This window comes from Schistocerca americana, chromosome 6 (assembly GCF_021461395.2).
Source record: "Schistocerca americana isolate TAMUIC-IGC-003095 chromosome 6, iqSchAmer2.1, whole genome shotgun sequence".
NCBI classification, from domain to species: Eukaryota; Metazoa; Arthropoda; class Insecta; order Orthoptera; family Acrididae; genus Schistocerca; species Schistocerca americana.
Window position 1 is genome coordinate 410767062 of NC_060124.1, and position 19026 is coordinate 410786087.

A 19026-nucleotide genomic window follows, 5' to 3' on the forward strand; every position below is an offset into this window, starting at 1 on the left:
ATTATTTAGATGGTAAAGTAAGTCATCAAAAGTATCGGCGTTTTATTTAAAATGACAGTATACTGAATCCAATGGTTTCTGCCATAAACAATTTGTATTTATATAGTAATATTTTGTAGCAATCAGTGCAAAGATAAATGACAAAGGATAATGGCCGTTACATTTTATTAGTCGTCTCGTATTATAACATGTGTCCTTCAGACCAGCAACCTGTATCTTCTAAATACCGAAGCCTGATGTTTCCTTGTCCAGGGAGTGTAAGCTACAAAGTAACATTTTAATTGTTTTAATTATGAAAGCCATTATTCCTTTGAGGCTTTGCAAAAATCACCATAAAAGTCAAGCAAAGTTACATTAATATTAAAACTTAAATTCTGTGAGTATTTGGGAGACTGCAACTCAAACCAGTGATGTGAATATTTATCTCAGTTCGTGAATAAGCCAACCTTTACATGATGGCTCAGATGGAATGTGTGCCTACACTCTTGATGGTATGTGACACTGTCCAACGATGCCTAGTGCCATATGCTAAAGGATCTGTGGTGAGATATACTCAGTGTAAATCTTTTTTCTAAACAAAGGTCATCAGGGTTTTCGTGCTTCAATTTTTCAAATATTTTAGAGAAGCATCATGAAATTATGGTAGGCCAATAATTTTTCATTTCTCTTTTTCAGCACTTTGAAAATGAGAGTTATTTTTGAGATTTGCAATGATTCTTGGAAAGTACCTACCTGGAAAGAACAGTCACAGAGGTGAGTTATTGGTCCAGCAATAGTGTGCACACATTTCTTGACAGCAGTTGCAGGAATACCATCAATGATAATTGCATAAATATTTTTGAATCCACTGAGGTATTTTACAGTATTTTTAGCCACAGTCATGGTCTTTCAAATAAACTAAGAGAAAAAACTAATATATATTCATGTGGTATAGTGAAACTGGGAGCCCCACGTGGTGAAATTAAAAAGATGATTGCATCTACAGAGGTAAAAAATCTACACGATAAAGACTTAGTTGTACTTTTAAGGGGTTCTAATGATGTATACAAAAACAAAATGCTGAGGACTATGTGTGATCTTAAACAGTGTATGAAAAATGTCACACACACAAATGTCATAATTGTGAATATTTCACATTGTCAATATCCTATTAGGCAACTGTGTGTTAATACAGGTTGCCAGTAAATAGCCTGCTAAAATCTACAGATATTTTAAAAATGTGAAATGCATTGATGTGAGTAATATAGGATGTAGATTCCACACACAATACAGACTATACATGAACAGATGGGTAAAGAATACCTGGTGAACCTGATAACCAAGGGAAAAAAACACCAAAATAACTTCAAAATCAAACCCATAATCACAATGCCACCACCTGGCCCAACAGGAACAACTAAAACGCCTAAAAAGATGTTGAATTGATAGAATCATCAGAAAAAAAGGGAATTCGAGGAGTCAGCAGAAACAACGGTGGATAGTGAAGTGGATGACAGGAAAATTGTAGCTCTTCACCATCCAAATGATTTTTTAGAAGAAGACATTTGAGGTGGCATTGTGCATGTTGCTCAAGTTCCTGCAGGGCAAGAGTTTCAATGTGTGTTATGGGTTCCAGGAATTTGAAATTACATAGCAGGAGAATTTTGCGGATGGAGAGAAGGTACTGCAAGGAGGAATGGGCTTGGTTGATATGCTTTTGCAGGACTAAGTTGGTGAGGACTAAGGATTGATGGAATCTGAACAGGTGGAGGTCATTGTGGAAGGAGGGGTGGCAACCAGAGATGGGTAATTTGATGGTAAGGCCATTAGGGGTGATTTCATAAGCCAAGCAACAACACTGGAACAGTATGTGGGACTGTGATCTGGCTAGGGATAAGGAAACTTTTCTGTATTGACGTAGACAGAAGGAGCAAGGATCCACAGTGGTGCAAAAAAATGTGAAAAATTACATAAAAAAGTAGAATTACGTCTGAAAAATTACACAAAAAGACACCCAAATATGCGTGAAAAATATGAAAAGGAGAAAATGGATGCACATGGGGAAAAAACGAGATGAAATCTGAGGAAGACGATGATAGCGGAAGGCGAAAACTCACTAAAATTGGCGAGAAGTCACAAGGATCAAAGTAGAGAATAACTAATAATTAATGAATATATCTATATTACTGTGGGTAGCAGGTTTTAGGGCGGATAAGCTTGAAGAAGGGGGATGGTAGATGTGACCGGATGAGGCAGATTTATTGGGTGCGAACAGGGATAGAATGGGGAAAGTGTGGGGGCTGAGGAGGGGTTTGTAGGTAGAGATACAAGATCATGTGGCACCGGAAAGATGCAGCAGATAACACGCAAAGATGCAGGAACTGACACAGGGAGAGTGATCAGTTTGAAAGTATAGGATTAATTACATCGGTGGGAGTTTATTTCTCTCTTTTCCACTACTTAACACCCCCCCCCCCCCTCCCCTTCCTCACCTTCTCTCCTGCCCTCTGTCTAAACTGCAGAACTTCACTGTCCGCCACCCCCACCATACTATCCCTCCCCCTCCCTGCCCCAGCCTCCTTCTTACCCCCACCCAGTCGCCACTCCCATCATGCACTGCTGCTGCTGATCATGGTGTGATTTCAGTTCCTTCTCTAATGTTGTTACATTCCATCCTGGATCCTCCATTGTTTAATGAAAGGTTTGGAGAGATTTATACATGTATATTAGTACTGTTTAATATAACATTCAGCTTTTGTCTTCGGGCAGTTCAGAAATAAACAATCTAAATTAAGTCTTAGTTGCTAAGGTGAAATTTCATCTACCTTCAAGCCAAGCCTAACCTATAAGCAAATTATTTGTAATCTGTCTTGTCATATCCAGTTTGCTTATTATGAACTAAAAAACTGAGGAAAAATTATCATTGTATCATTTGATACTAAATAAAGATATTATTATTATCATTTCTAGCTGACCAAATCTGGCATTGCCAGGTACTCTTTTCCCAGTTTTCCATAAAAAATGAAAACTAAAAATGAACGTCATTTGTAGTATGATATCCCACACAGTATCTGTATGCTGGCTGCAGCTACTTCCCATGTCTACAACGTGATTTTGTATATAAGGCAATGCCTCGTCATAGCTCTATAGACAGCTTTTGCTTTCGCCTACAGCTGTTGGCACTTCACAGTAAAAGGCTGTCAAAAGTGATGTTAGGTATCAGCAATTTCCTTAAGTTGACCCATATTGTAGGAGTGTCTTTGTAGTGCCGAAAATATTTATTAAAACTTCATGCATGATACTGCATGTTTTCACATGTCTCAGTGTTTGCTTACGATATCACATCTCTCTTCTGATGCGACCTGCCTGATGTCTTCCTTATTCCCTTGAAATAAAATTGTTGTGCCATAAAAGTGTATTTTAGAGTGGAAAAAGTTAATTTCCATGTCATTCACCTTCCCAGACAGCCCTGCGCTTTCAGATGGCCCTGCTTTGAACCTGCCTGGCTGACTAATGATAAAGGCTGGTGTGCCAGCCAGTCTGAATGAGGTTCTTAGACAGCTTCTCACGTCCTGCTAGGTGAATATCCAGCTGATACCAACATCCCACCTCAAGGTACTCAGTACATAAACTTTCAGAACACTTTCTCGCACTTGGCTGCAGAATTTACTCTAGATGTAGACGGATGGGGTTCTCTTACCCTGTCGTTGGAGGAGGGAGATGGAGGTTGGATTCAACAGCTAGTGTTTTCACACTGTTGTAACTGACACCAAAATGCAGCCAGAACAGAACTGAACTTCTTGACGGAGAGTGTAGCTATTTATACAAACACTGAATATTCCAGAATGCTGTTTCTTATACAGTCACTGAATATTCCAGAATGTATTAACATTGCAAACGTAAGTTATTTCAAGAACCTTCCAGAAGTGAGCCAGTGGTGCTAATCACAATGTCATACTGCATGCACGACAGCTAACGACAGTGCTCCTGCTCCTGGAGAAACAGTGAGCTGCTGTTTCAGAAGTTTTCATTGGAGCTGACAACACAACCCTGGATCTATATCTTGTCAATGGTCCTATGAATGGCTGCACTGGTGTACCTTTGCATTCTGTTCATGCAGTTGTATCCTCTCCACTATGATGAGCGTTGAAGGTAACATGTCCAGCTGGGTTTTTCTTCAGTTTCCTCGAATCTTCCACAATCAATCTGAGCCTCTGGGCTTCAGTATGGCATCATACAGAGGACACAGATGAAGTCTCTGCATTTTCATCCTCTTGATGAAAAATCATAATCCTCGACTTCACACACTGATCAGCCAGAACATTATGACCATCTACCTCATAGCTGATATGTCTACCTTTGGCATGGATAACAGTGGCATGGAAACAATGAGGCCTTGGTAGCTCACTGGAGGGAGCTGGTGCCACATCTGCACACACAAGTCACCTAGTTCCTGTAAAGTCTGGGGAGAGGGGCAATGAACTCTTATGTCACATTCAATCACATCCCAGATGTGTTTGAACAGATTCAGATCTGGTGAGTTGGGGGGCCAGCACATCAACTGGAACTCACCACTGTTTTTCTTGAACCATTCCATTACACTCCTGGCCTCGTGACATGGCAAATTATTGTGTTGGAAAATGCCACTACTTTCAGGAAACATGCTCATCATGAAAGAGTGTATGATACTCCTTGGCTGTCATGGTGCCTTGCATGAGCTCCACTGGACCCATGGTGCCCATGTGAATATTCCCCAGAGCATAATGGAGCTGCTGCCAGCTTGTCTCAATCCCACAGTATGGGTGTCAAGGAGCTGTTCCCCTGGAAGACAACAGATTTGCTCACTCACATAGGCATGATGATGAAGAAGGTATTGGGGTTCACTAGACCATGCAATGCTCTGCCACTGTGCCAATGTCCAGTGCCAATGGTCATGTGCCCACTCTATTGTAGTTACCGATGTCGTGGTGTTAACATTGGCACATGCATGGGTCATCAGCCACAGAGGCCCATTGTTAGGAGTGTTCAGTGCACTGTGTGTTCAGATACACTTGTACTTTGCCCAGCGTTAAAGTATGATGTTAGTTCCACAACAGCTTGCTGTCCGACATCTGTAATGAGGGCTGGCCAAGCAACCTCACAATGTCTGGATGTGGTTTCACCATGTGTTGAAGGCACTCACCACAGCACTCCTCAAACACCCGACGTGTTGTGCAGTTTCCAAAATGCTCAAGCTGAGGCCCTGGGCCATCACGGTCTGCCCTTCATCAAACACTCAGATAGATTGTGCGTCTTCCCCATTCTACAAATGGACAGCAAACTCACTGATACTGCACATGCGCTGTGTGTGTGTGTGTGTGTGTGTGAGAGAGAGAGAGAGAGAGAGAGAGAGAGAGAGAGAGAGACACCAGCAAACATTCCTTACCAGGTGACACTGCTATCATCTGGATGGGCTTATATTGATAGTGTGTTCTGGCCGATCAGTGTATGTGATATCTGACAAGCGATGAAAGACAGGCTACAGCCAAAAGTACTGCATTAGTAACTTCTCTGGGAGTCTCATTTTCCACACAGGATTCATCTCACATTTTATGATTTTGGTAACTCTTAAGCAATGCTGTACAAATAGTTACGTTCTCCACCCAATATAACGATAAAATTAATTAGGAGATGGCAGGCAGCAATTCTCTCTCTTATACTTTTTTGTTCTTATTACTCTATATCTCATATATAGGGTGTCCAGTGAGGAAGTCCTCATTTCAAAATTAAATACAGGGTGGGACAAATAAAAGTAGCCCAGAGAGCAGAGTTCCAGTGTGCAAAGAAACACAGCAGAGGAGATGAAATACAGAACTAACCTGACTGTAGTAGATGTTGAAAGTGACCACCATTCATCTCTTGGAACTTTTGGGCCCTGGTCAGCAGGTTGCTGAAGGCAAATCAAATCTGGACTACTGGAATTGCTGCAGTCTCACCCTAAATGTTCTGCTACTGTTCTGGAAGACTATGAGGGTTGTTGCAGTACACTTTACTTGAGGGGTCCCCACACAAAATAATTGCACACTAACAGATTAGGTGACCCAGGTGTCCACTAGGGTGGCAACCAGACTGATATCTGCTAACAGCTCTGTAAGGTATGAAGATTGTGTAACTGTGCTCCCAGGTTTGGCTGGGTGTATGGGCAGTTACACCATCCAGCTGGGGTGTTGGTATATGCATACATTCATGTCCAGTTGTATCCAGTCATCTGGGCCACTTTTATTTCCCCACCCTGTAGCTTGAGGACTAAGATTGATAGATGAGTGCAACAAAAGTTATGTTTATTATAAAGCTGTAAGAATATTATAAAGAACTTGTACAGAAGTTTCAAAATTGTTAGAAAAGCTGTTAAGAGCTCATACAGTACTAGCAAGCTTAATTGAATCCATCCTACACAAGCAGTCTCTGCAGTCACATCATACTCTTATTTAAATGTCCACCAAAGACAGTACAGGGGTTGAAGTATTTGCACTAGCAGAATAGAAAAGTGGAAAACACAAATTCGAAAACAATTTATTGTTCTCACCGAAGCAAAACAATAATACAATATCCCAAAGAACAACCGACGCGATCCCAACTGCGGATCAACACAAATACAAAATAACAAATAATAATAATAATAATAATAATAATAATAGAAATTAAGACTCGACTCTTCAAGGGGAGAGAACACAAACAGTTCTACAACATCAAGAAGTTCGTCGACTATACCAAGAGATCGGCCAGCTAGAAGAGGTGTCTGGCCGTGGCCGTGGCTGCTGGCCGTGGCTGCTCTGTATCCTTCTGAGTGGTGTGTCAGACCGCCTTTTGCTGGCAGTGCACTGTCTTATGAAGCCTGTTGGTGGATGTATCTGCCGGAACTATTTGGGATAACATGCCTGGCATAGCAAAGTAGTTCCTAGGCTAGCTGAGAGCTCTGGTGAATCTGTTCTACAGGCTCCGCAAACAGGTAGTGGTCCCTGGTGGCTGTTGGTGGAGACATGGTGGTGTGGTGTGGTGTGGTGTGGCCACTGGTAAGTCTTTGTTTTGACAACACAGACGACGTAGGATTTGCTGGTGAATATACACCCCGTGATGGTTGGACGTAAAGTGGGACTAAGATGTCTGAAACGTGCAGCCACAGCAGACCTCCCCTATGGGGGGTGGGGGGTGGGGGGTGGGGGGTGGAAGGCCCAACTCGATGTCAGGCCCCGGGGACGTGGGCGACAGGAGACCAGGGGCAGTTGCAGGCGCAGGATGCACCTCCATGGGCGTAGGGCCCTCTGCCAGAGGGTCTGCCTGGGGTGTCACCAGCATCGACGGCGGAGGCGACTGCTGTCACAGCGCAGCCAATGAGCAACGAGACTCTGGTGGGAACCCACTGGGGATGATGCCAGGTAAACACCAGTGCCCAGGCTGGATCCTGTAGAGAATAAAGGGGCCGTGTTGAATGCAGAGGAGCTGGGTGGGGAGAAGACGGAAACAGGAGAGATGAGGGGAAATGATGAGGACAGCCGTGAAGTTTTCAAGCTGGGGATGATCCATCCCGAACAGTGGATTGGTAGGAGGAACGAAAGATGGTAAGGGCGTCATCTAGGGAGTATTGGGGACGCAATTTCAACATCTGGACTTTGAATGTCCGGACAAATCATTCAGGTAATCCGTCAGATGCAGGATGAAAGGGAGCATTATAAATCAACTGGATGCCCTGGGAGGTGCAGGAGTAGGTAAATTCAGCAGATGTAAATTGAGGGCTGTTGTCAGTCACCAACGTCTCTGGAAGGTCCTCGACGGCAAATATGTGGAAAAGAGCTTGGATGGTATGGGTGGAGGTCATGGAGGACATGCGGGAGACATAAGGAAACCCACTGCTGGCGTCCAAAAGGATAAGCCAGGAGAAAGCGAGGAATGGCCCCGCAAAATCCAAGTGTAAACAGGAACAAGGAGAAGGAGCAGGAGATGATGGGAACAGATGGCGAGGGCGTGCCGACTGGTGCTGTTGACAAGAGGGATATGAGGCCACCATGTGGGTGATGGCAGCATCCACCTCCTCCAGAACACATGCTGGCTTGCAAGCCGTTTCGTCAGGACGATCGCCCCAATGACCAACATGCAGGAGCTCCATGGCCCGCTGGTGGAAGGATGGTGGCAGCACCACCCGTAAGTGATCATTACCACCCAAGATGAGGTGGACCTCATCTCTGACAGACAGGTCCTGGCAGTGGTGCCAGTATGCCCAGACCTCTGGTTGCAGCAGCTGACAACGATTTGATGGCCACCCAGGCTGAAAGTGGTCCATCAGCACCTGGAGTTTCGGGTCATCCGCCGTGTGACATGGCGACTAGCTTGGCATCCAGTGGCAAATCAGTGACTGCCTCAGCAGTGGTATCATACAGGTGGAAACAGGAAATCTGGTCAGCATCGAACTCCGGGTCAGCATCAAACTCTGGGTCAGCATCGAACTCCGGGTCAGCATCGAAATCCGGGTCAGCATCGAAATCCGGGTCAGCATCGAACTCCGGGTAAGCATCGAAATCCGGGTCAGCATCGAACTCCAGGTCAGCACTCACTGGGAGATGAGAGAGAAGATCCGCATTAACATGGGAAGCCATGGCGCGAAAACGATGTTGTAGGAATATTCCATGAGGAACAATGCACAGCACTGGAGGTGGTGAGCAGTCCTTGTGGGGATGGTGACCATAGCGCTAAACAACGAGACCAGAGGCTTGCGATTGGTGTAAAACGTGAAGTGACGGCCATAGATGAAATCGTGGAATTTCTTAAACCCAAAGATGATGGCCAAGGCCTCCTTCTCAATATGGCTGTAGTTACGCAGAGCTGGGGAAAGCAATTTGGAGACAAAGGCCCCTGGGCACTTGACTCTGTCGATGATGTGGGAGAAGACGGCCCTCACACCATAGTGTGATGCATCAGCAGCTGAGGTGAGAGGCTTGGTGGGGTCATAAGGGACAAGGCAAGCCGGCAACAGGAGAGAAGACTTCAGACAGCAGAATACCCTATCACAAGCCGGTGACCAGTGCCAGGGAACATTCTTATGGAGGAGGTGGTGAAGTGGTTCTGCCAGAGCCGTGGCATGTGGGATGAAACGGCAGTAGTAATTGAGTTGACACAGAACTGACTTGAGCTGGGAGATGTCCTTTGGGGATGGCAGCTGCTGAATAGCCTCGACATACTGGGGCGTTGGTCGAATGCCATTAGCACTCAAAACATGGCCGAGGTAGGTCACCTGAGGAAACAAAAAAAAAGGAAGACATTTCTCCTTGTTGCAACATAAGCCAGCAACCAGAAGAATCTGGAAGAGGCACCGGAGGTTATGAGCCAAGTCCGGGGTGGAGACTTGGTGGTGTGGTGTGGTGTGTTGTGTTGTGGCCGCCGGTAAGTCTTTGTTTTGTCAAGACAGACGACATAGGTTTTCCTAGTGAATATGCACCCTGTGGTGCAGGCATCCCATGATGGGTGGACATAAAGTGGAATGCCGATGCAGTAGGTGCTACAATGTCCGAAATGTGCGGCCACGGCAGAGGTGGTGCAATCAAACAATGAAATTTGTCACCACATCCTGTAGTGTCTCAACAGAAATGGATTCAGATGCCACACAGATTGGTGATTCAAGTTTGTTCAGCATAATGGGGTAGTTCCAAGAGACAGTGTCTTTCAATGTGCCCTGCAAAAAGTAGTCACAAAGAGTCAGACAAGGCAAATACAGAGGCTAATCTACCCCCTGCGCCAGTAAATTTCAGTAATCAAATGGAGCGTTCTGCTCCTGAAGTATTCATCAAGAAAGTGAAATGCCTGTTCAGTTCAATGTGGTCCAGCCCCATCTTGCATGAACCACTTTGTGCCTGGTCTGTTCTGCAACACTAGCTATGTGGAGACAAATTATTCCAAAATTGCAATGTAGCGGCCAGTAGTTATTGTTTCTTAGATAAAAAAGGCCTATAATGCCTCTGGTGCGTACCATATCCCAAACAGTAACATTAGGAGAATACAGTAGTGGGGTTCACTTCGCACAAATGAGGATTTTCAGAACCCCAAAATTGCAAGTTTTGTTGTTTCATGACTCCATTCAGGTGGAAGTGTGTTTTATTTGTGAACCAGATGTAACCAACATCAAGTCCTCCTTTATCAATCATTGTGAGAATCATATTCACAAACTTTATGTATGTCAGCCTGAAACTGTCAGTAGAGGTATGCGACAGTTATTATTAATATAATTGACTGGATTTTAGAAAAGCTGAGTAATCACCAACAAACAGGTACTAGCTGTTTTTTGGTGCACTTATTCCGAAAGATGCATCAGGTTCCCATTTCATAGCAAAAATAACTTTACAGCCTGCAACTAAAATACTTAAAGACATAAAAAAGTACATAGTGTTAAATAAAAGTGTTTGGAAACAAATAAAAGGCAATGAATGGTTATTTGTAGCACTAAAGGATCAAGGCATTACAGTGTCATGTAGCGTTGATAAACCTACTGATGCAGTTATTCGTGGTACAGGAAAATTGAAATTTATGGAAAGGTGTAGAGAATATGGTGGTCACATATTAGTACATCTGAACATATTACTAGAACAAATGTAACAAATAATGGTAAAGATCCGAATTTCAATATGTACATTGTATTACATTGTTAATTAAGAAAAGAGAAATACATTCTAGCTTCACACATTTCATGGTCATGGATAGACAAAAGAAGAAATGTTTGCTTACAAATTCTATGACTCTGCTCTACCTTTTTACATAACAACTGATCATTATTTAACTTCACACACTGTCTTTCTGCATCATCTATTAACAGTATTTCCTTCTCTGGCACTATATGTGTAAACAATTGTTTCTTTACATCTACTTCAACAGGAAGTGGCCAGATCTTATATATGTCAGAGACACTAGAGACTGTAAGGGGAATATTCAAGACATAACTTAAAATATTGCCAGCTAAGAACAAATCAAAGTCTGTTACTTTGAGCAACTGATAATCATTGTACACTGTAAGTGCTATTGGGAATCTCTTATCTTTAATGTCACCTTCTATCGGTTCTAAATATTGTACTACTTGCACAGAATTAATGATATGCGGTTCTAAAATATGTTTTTGTGCATTTGCAGTTGCAGTAATTTACTTTTCTAACTGTTAAAGATAGACATCTGCTGGATTAGGTTCTCATTAATGGTTATCAATATAACAGCTTTCTGCAACCTTCTCACAGTGCTACTTTTGAACTGTATTGTGTGCTGACTAAGCCATTTCATTCCCTGTTTGATAAGCCATTCATTTCTTGTTATGGAGCTTACTGTTTGATTAAAACTCATTAGCAATGCTTTTACTGTGGTAATCAGCTCTTTTTAAGCTTAATAGCTGTTTCTGCTCTCCTTCCAATACATCAGTTTTTGCCTTAAAATACAATGCATCATCTTCATCCAGAATTCCAAATATTTTGCTCATTACCCCAACAAAATTTAGTAGTCCACACTTTTGTAATCTTTTTTCATGGTGAACTAACTGTCCAATTAGTCTTTATGATTTCTCTATTTTACCTATGTCAAACAACAAAGCCTGTTTTGCACCGGCACATCCTGAAGCACTCATGTTAAGCAAAGTGAGTCTTTTATGACAGAATCCCACAGATCTGGTAGCTAATACTTTGGTGTTTTCAAACTTATTCTTTAATTCTACTAATCTTTCTCCATCTGACACTATAAAGATTGGCTTTCCCCATGTTGTCATAGTATAATCCTGGGGATGGCTGGAATTTTGTAAGTTGTAAACCTGGATGATGTGTCACCATTTGAACCAATGTAATTGCGAATGATAGTATGGCAACTGCCACTCCCAGATATGTTGTGGCCATCTTGTAACAAAAGTGTGTACTATCAGATACTTATTACCTCTTAAATGTATGACCACGTTTGGTCCTTTAACTATGTTTACCACATATGGGCCTTACCAATGACTATCTAATTTCTTCGATCTTCCTATAGCGGAGCTTTATTCCCTGGTTGAAATTCTTTTGGGTGTTGGGTCTTGTCATAGTATTTCTCATTCTTTAATTTAGAATGAGGTGCATAACTCTCATTCTCTCTTTTAATTCAGGGACATAATCACTGTAATTATAAATTACCTCTGATGAGTTCTTTTGCAAAATTTCTGGTGTATTACACACTCTCCCAAGGAACAACTCATGAGGTGTGTAGTCCATTGCACTATGTGGTGTTGTATTAAATATGAATACCGCATATGGAATCCAAGACTCCCAGTTCATCTGTGCTCTGTCTATAAGGTGTCTGAGCATTTCAGTTAAGGTTCTGTGCATTTTCTCTAACACGCCATTATTCTGTGGATGGTACCAAGACATCTGGATCTTCTCTATACACAGTAGTTTGCATACTCTTTGCTTTGTTTCACTAATAAAGTAACTATCCATATCACTTAGTAGTATGGATGGTATGCCAAACTTTAAAATAATCTTTTCCACTAGAGCTCTTGCTGCCATTTCAGTATATTGCTTTTCAATATGTTCTGCAACTACGAATTTCATCAGTGCATCCTGATGGTAAGGATGTACTTATTACCTTTGTGGAAGGGGGTGTACAAGGGTGACATCACATCTTTCAAAAACACACTCGGGTGTTGTTATTTCCAAGGATAATCTTATTCTTTTGGCAGCTTTCACATTGGCAAATATACTGCTCTATATTTGCTTTCATATTATCCTCTCATATGTTCTAACTATTCCCTGATGGACACCAGCTGGTGAATCACAAAAAATCTTTTAGAATCACTTTCTTTCCTCTGAACTCAAGTCTAGCAGCTGGTTCCTTCTCAGCTATGTCCCCTCTCATTACCTGCATACATTTATCTTCCACATGGCCTGGGGTGCTGGGCCCTCTTATCTCCCTTTCTCCATATGGGCTTTTTAAACTCTCATCCCCTGCATCTGTCTCGCCTGTTTCGGTTGCCTTTCCCAAGTTGCTATTATTGCCTTCCTTCTCATAAGTATCCATTCTCAGATTGCTGATTCTAGAGAGGGTGTCTGCAACCTGATTTCACCTGCCACTTGCCTGTACCATAAGGAATTTGATGATCACACTCTTCCAGTTTTAATCTAAATTTTAACAATCGAGATGATGGATCTGAAACACTACATTCCATGTTAATGTTTAACTTCCCGACATATGGCAAACATTTCCCATTCTATGGTGCTGTATGACTTTCTGCCTTTTTTAAAGTTCTGGATGTGTAAGCAGCGGGTAGAGCACTGCTCAGTTTTCTTTGACTCAGTGTGGCTCTCTCTGATTAGCATCAGTCATAACAACGAACTCTTGACTAAAATCAGGATACTGCACTACAGTTTTTCCTTCAACTGTTGAAATGCTTCCCCCTGTTCCATTCCCCAATTGTAAGCTACTCCTTTCTTCAGCAAATCATACAGGGGCTTTGCACTTTTCTATAATTGCTTATAAAATGATGGTAGTACCCACTTTGTAATTTTTCCTCCTATCTACGTAATTATGTAGTTCTCAATTCGTTCGAGCAATCAATCATTCATAATAGGAAATACAATCATAACTCAGTCACTCAAAATGATTCAGAAATTTTACTTGTTAGAATGAAATCAGGCGATGATTCTTCTTCTCTGCAGGCTCGTGCTTTGCAGCAGTCTGCTAATCTGTACAAATAAAATGCCTCATAATTTTGTGAGCGTTGTATAATCAGTCGGGAAACCTCAGATCAAGCGGATATTTGGGTTTGATGAAGTTTGACCTTCGAAAGAAGTAATGGAGCCCATCCCCTCAAACCCAGAACCGCCCACAGAAGAACGCCAAAAGTGACAGGATACTTTCCGGGACTGGATCAGACTCCGAATGTGGCTCTCCAGCAGGGATACGACTTCCTCAAATCCTGCCCTGAAATGAGATCCATCCTTCATGAAATCCTCCCCACTCCACCAAGAGTGTCTTTCCGCCGTCCACCTAACCTTCGTAACCTCTTAGTTCATCCCTATGAAATCCCCAAACCACCTTCCCTACCCTCTGGCTCCTACCCTTGTAATCGCCCCCGGTGTAAAACCTGTCCCATGCAACCTCCCACCACCACCTACTCCAGTCCTGTAACTCGGAAGGTGTACACGATCAAAGGCAGAGCCACGTGTGAAAGCACCCACGTGATTTACCAACTGACCTGCCTACACTGTGAAGCTTTCTATGTGGGAATGACCAGCAACAAACTGTCCATTCGCATGAATGGATACAGGCAGACAGTGTTTGTTGGTAATGAGGATCATGCTGTGGCTAAACGTGCCTTGGTGCATGGCCAGCACATCTTGGCCCAGTGTTACACCGTCCGGGTTATCTGGATACTTCCCACTAACACCAACCTGTCAGAACTCCAGAGATGGGAACTTGCCCTTCAGTATATCCTCTCTTCTCATTACCCGCCAGGTCTCAACCTCCGCTAATTTCAAGTTGCCGCCGCTCATACCTCACCTGTCATTCAACAACATCTTTGCCTCTGTACTTCCGCCTCGACTGACATCTCTGCCCAGACTCTTTGCCTTTACTAATGTCTGCTTGTGTCTGTGTATGTGCGGATGGATATGTGTGTGTGTGTGTGTGTGTGTGTGTGTGTGTGTGTGTGTGCGAGTGTATACCTGTCCTTTTATCCCCCTAAGGTAAGTCTTTCTGCTCCCGGGATTGGAATGACTCCTTATCCTCTCCCTTAAAACCCACATCCTTTCGTCTGTCCCTCTCGTTCCCTCTTTCCTGATGAAGCAACCGTTGGTTGCGAAAGCTTGAATTTTGTGTGTATGTTTGTGTGTCTATCAACCTGCCAGCACTTTCGTTTGGTAAGTCACCTCCGGAAAGGCAACTCACTCACCCTTCACAACCTTTCCAGCAAACCTCAACCTCCTCTCATTGCACACAGACCCAGTCTCTCCCATCTACTCAATCTCCCACTTCCAGCTCCACTCCCCCCAAAACCTCAAAATTCCAATCAACACAATCTGGAACCACAACACCCTAATTCAGTAGTTAACCTTTCCTCCAAACCTCTCTCCCAGTCCGAAACCTCTGTCCTATCCAAAGACCTCACCTACAGCCCTACTCCCAGATTCAACCAAACAGCCCTCGTCAAAGATTTACTGTCCTACACTCGTACTCTCTGCTGGAAATATCACTTTGCCATGAAGAAAAATGATCCTAATCCTACTCCTAATGATCCAACTCCCCAAGACACTATCCAAATTGAACGCTGCCTGGAACAGTTCCGTCCTCCGTCACAGCGGGACCCACCTCCTCTTCCTCAAAATCACCCTCTCGAAACCTTCCAGGAATTTCTCACTTCCAGCCTTGCCTCTCAGTCCTTCTTAAAAAACCTTAATCCTACTCCCAACATCACCACTGCTGGAGCCCAAGCTATCCGTGATCTGAAGGCTGACCGATCCATCGTCATTTTTCCGGCGGCCAAGTGTTCCACGACCGTGGTACTTGATTGTCGGGAGTATGTGGCTGAAGGACTTCGTCAGCTTTCAGACAACACTACATACAAAGTTTGCCAAGGTAATCCCATTCCTGATGTCCAGGCAGAGCTTCAAGGAATCCTCAGAACCTTAGGCCCCCTACAAAACCTTTCACCTGACTCCATCAACCTCCTGACCCCATTGACACCCCGCACCCCTACCTTCTACCTTCTTCCTAAAATTCACAAACCCAATCATCCCGGCCGCCTCATTGTAGCTGGTTACCAAGCCCCCACAGAACGTATCTCTGCCTACGTAGATCAACACCTTCAACCCATTACATGCAGTCTCCCATCCTTCATCAAAGACACCAACCACTTTCTCGAACACCTGGAATCCTTACCCAATCTGTTACCCCTGGATACCATCCTTGTAACTGATGTGTTGGTAAATGTGCCAACACCTTGTAGATATAGGAGGCCGAAATGCACGCTATCTAACGCAGACGGGCGTGAATTCTGGAACAGGATAAGTAGTGAATGGTAGCAAGAAAAGTATGCAGCTCCTCGAATACTTAACTTTTATATATCCTTTGTTGTTTACAGCATTCTTGATGAGACATTTCATACGATAACTTTCAAACTATGTAAGGCTAATGGCGCCTTGCTAGGTCGTAGCCATGGACTTAGCTGAAGGCTATTCTAACTGTCTCTCGGCAAATGAGAGAAAGGCTTCGTCAGTATAGTCGCTAGCAAAGTCGTCGTACAACTGGGGTCGAGTGCTAGTCCGTATCTCGAGACCTGCCTTGTGGTGGCGCTCGGTCTGCGATCACACAGTGGCGACACGCGGGTCCGACATGTACTAAATGGACCGCGGCCGATTTAAGCTACCACCTAGCAAGTGTGGTGTCTGGCGGTGACACCACAGTAACCATTGATGCCACTTGCTTATACACAAATATTCCGCACATCCAGGGCCTCGCTGCGATGGAGCACTTCCTTTCACGCCGATCACCTGCGACCCTACCTAAAACCTCTTTTCTCATTACCTTAGCCAACTTCATCCTGACCCACAACTACTTCACTTTCGAAGGCCAGACATACCAACAATTAAAGGGAACAGCCATGGATACCAGGATGGCCCCCTTGTACGCCAACCTATTCATGGGTCGCTTAGAGGAAGCCTTCTTGGTTACCCAAGCTTGCCAACCCAAAGTTTGGTACAGATTTATTGATGACATCTTCATGATCTGGACTCACAGTGAAGAACTCCAGAATTTCCTCTCCAACCTTAACTCCTTTGGTTCCATCAGATTCACCTGGTCCTACTCCAAATCCCATGCCACTTTCCTTGACGTTGACCTCCATCTGTCCAATGGCCAGCTTCACATGTCCGTCCACATTAAACCCACCAACAAGCAACAGTACCTCCACTATGACAGCTGCCTCCCATTCCACATCAAACAGTCCCTTCTTACAGCCTAGGTATTCGTGGCAAACGAATCTGCTCCAGTCCGGAATCCCTGAACCATTACACCAACAACCTGAAAACAGCTTTCGCATCCTGCAACTACCCTCTCGACCTGGTACAGAAGCAAATAACCAGAGCCACTTCCTCATCCTCTCAAACCCAGAACCCCCCACAGAAGAAACACAAAAGTGCCCCACTTGTGACAGGATACTTTCCGGGACTGGATCAGACTCTGAATGTGGCTCTCCAGCAGGGATACGACTTCCTCAAATCCTGCCCTGAAATGAGACCCATCCTTCATGAAATCCTCCCCACTCCACCAAGAGTGTCTTTCTGCCGTCCACCTAACCTTCGTAACCTCTTGGTTCATCCCTATGAAATCCCCAAACCACCTTCCCTACCCTCTTGCTCCTACCCTTGTAACCGCCCCCGGTGTAAAACCTGTTCCATGCACCCTCCCACAACCACCTACTCCAGTCCTGTAACCTGGAAGGTGTACACGATCAAAGGCAGAGCCACGTGTGAAAGCACCCACGTGATTTACCAACTGACCTGCCTACACTGTGACGCATTCCATGTGGGAATGACCAGCAATAAACTGTCCATTCGCATGAAGGGACACAGGCAGACAGTGTTTGTTGGTAATGAGGATCACCCTGTGGCTAAATATGCCTTGGTGTATGACCAGCACATCTTGGCACAGTGTTACACCGTCTGGGTTATCTGGATACTTCTGGATACTTCCCACTAACACCAACCTGTCAGAACTCCAGAGATGGGAACTTGCCCTTCAGTATATCCTCTCTTCTCGTTATCCACCAGGCCTCAACCTCTGCTAATTTCAAGTTGCCGCCGCTCATACCTCACCTGTCATTCAACAACATCTTTGCCTCTGTACTTCCGCCTCGACTGACATCTCTGCCCAAACTCTTTGCGTTTACAAATGTCTGCTTGTGACTGTGTATGTGCAGATGGATATGTGTGTGTGCGCGAGTGTATACCTGTCCTTTTTTCCCCCTAAGGTAAGTCTTTCCGCTCCTGGGATTGGAATGACTCCTTATCCTCTCCCTTAAAACCCACATCCTTTCGTCTTTCCCTCTTTCCCGATGAAGCAACCGTTTTTTTCCCACGTGGAATGTTTCCCTCTATTTTTTTTTTATATATATATATATATATATATATATATATTGTTTGGTTTGGAACTGGTATAGGGACTGATGGAAAGAAGGGTTGCAGCCAGAGATGGGAACTTTAAGTGTGAGGCCTTTGGGGGTGATGCCAAATGTCAGACAAGCCTGAGAAAATAAAATATGGGAGTGTAATCTGGCTAGGGCGAAGGCATGTTTGCGGAGGGAATGTAAATAAAACTTAATGGGGTCGTTGTGAAGGTGTTGTGAGGGTGACATGGTACTAGAAGGTGGAAAGTGGAACACGAGGCTGAAATGAAAATGAAAATAAATATGAAAAAATATATGGGGAGAGATAAAGGTAAAATTAGAAAGCAAATGGAGATCTGGTGTGAAAAAAGGCGAAAAAGGGTTGGTTAGGGCTGGGCTATGTTGATCCTGTGGTGAACTTGTGTAGGTAGATAATGATGTGCATAAAGGTTAGGTGGTTGTGTTGCCGCCAAAACACGTTAAAGGGTGGAGAAATTCGGGAAAATTTCGAAAAAACTACGTGAGGATGTATTAAAAGGAGTGGTTTGGTGGTGGCAGATTATGGAAATGAAGCTAACAATTGTTGGATGAAGAAATAATGACGTTAAAACCTGTGGGAAGCGGCTAAAAATGATCGGTGATGTGAGAAAAACGGAAATGGAAATAAAGCAAAAGTTATTAAAACTGCCGAAAGGGTTGTTTAATAGCTAAAAGGAACTGTTTGTGGACTGGAAACGGTGGATTTTATAGCAGCAAAGCGGGAAAAAAAAAAAATTTTTTTTGGTTATGGTTTCGAAGTGATTTACGTATTATTACGTATTATTGAGTGTATATCGACGGGATAAAATTGTATACTGGATTACGGTAAAAAAGGGAGAAGGTGAATAGAAAGTGAAACTGTTGGCAAAAACAGAAGGAGG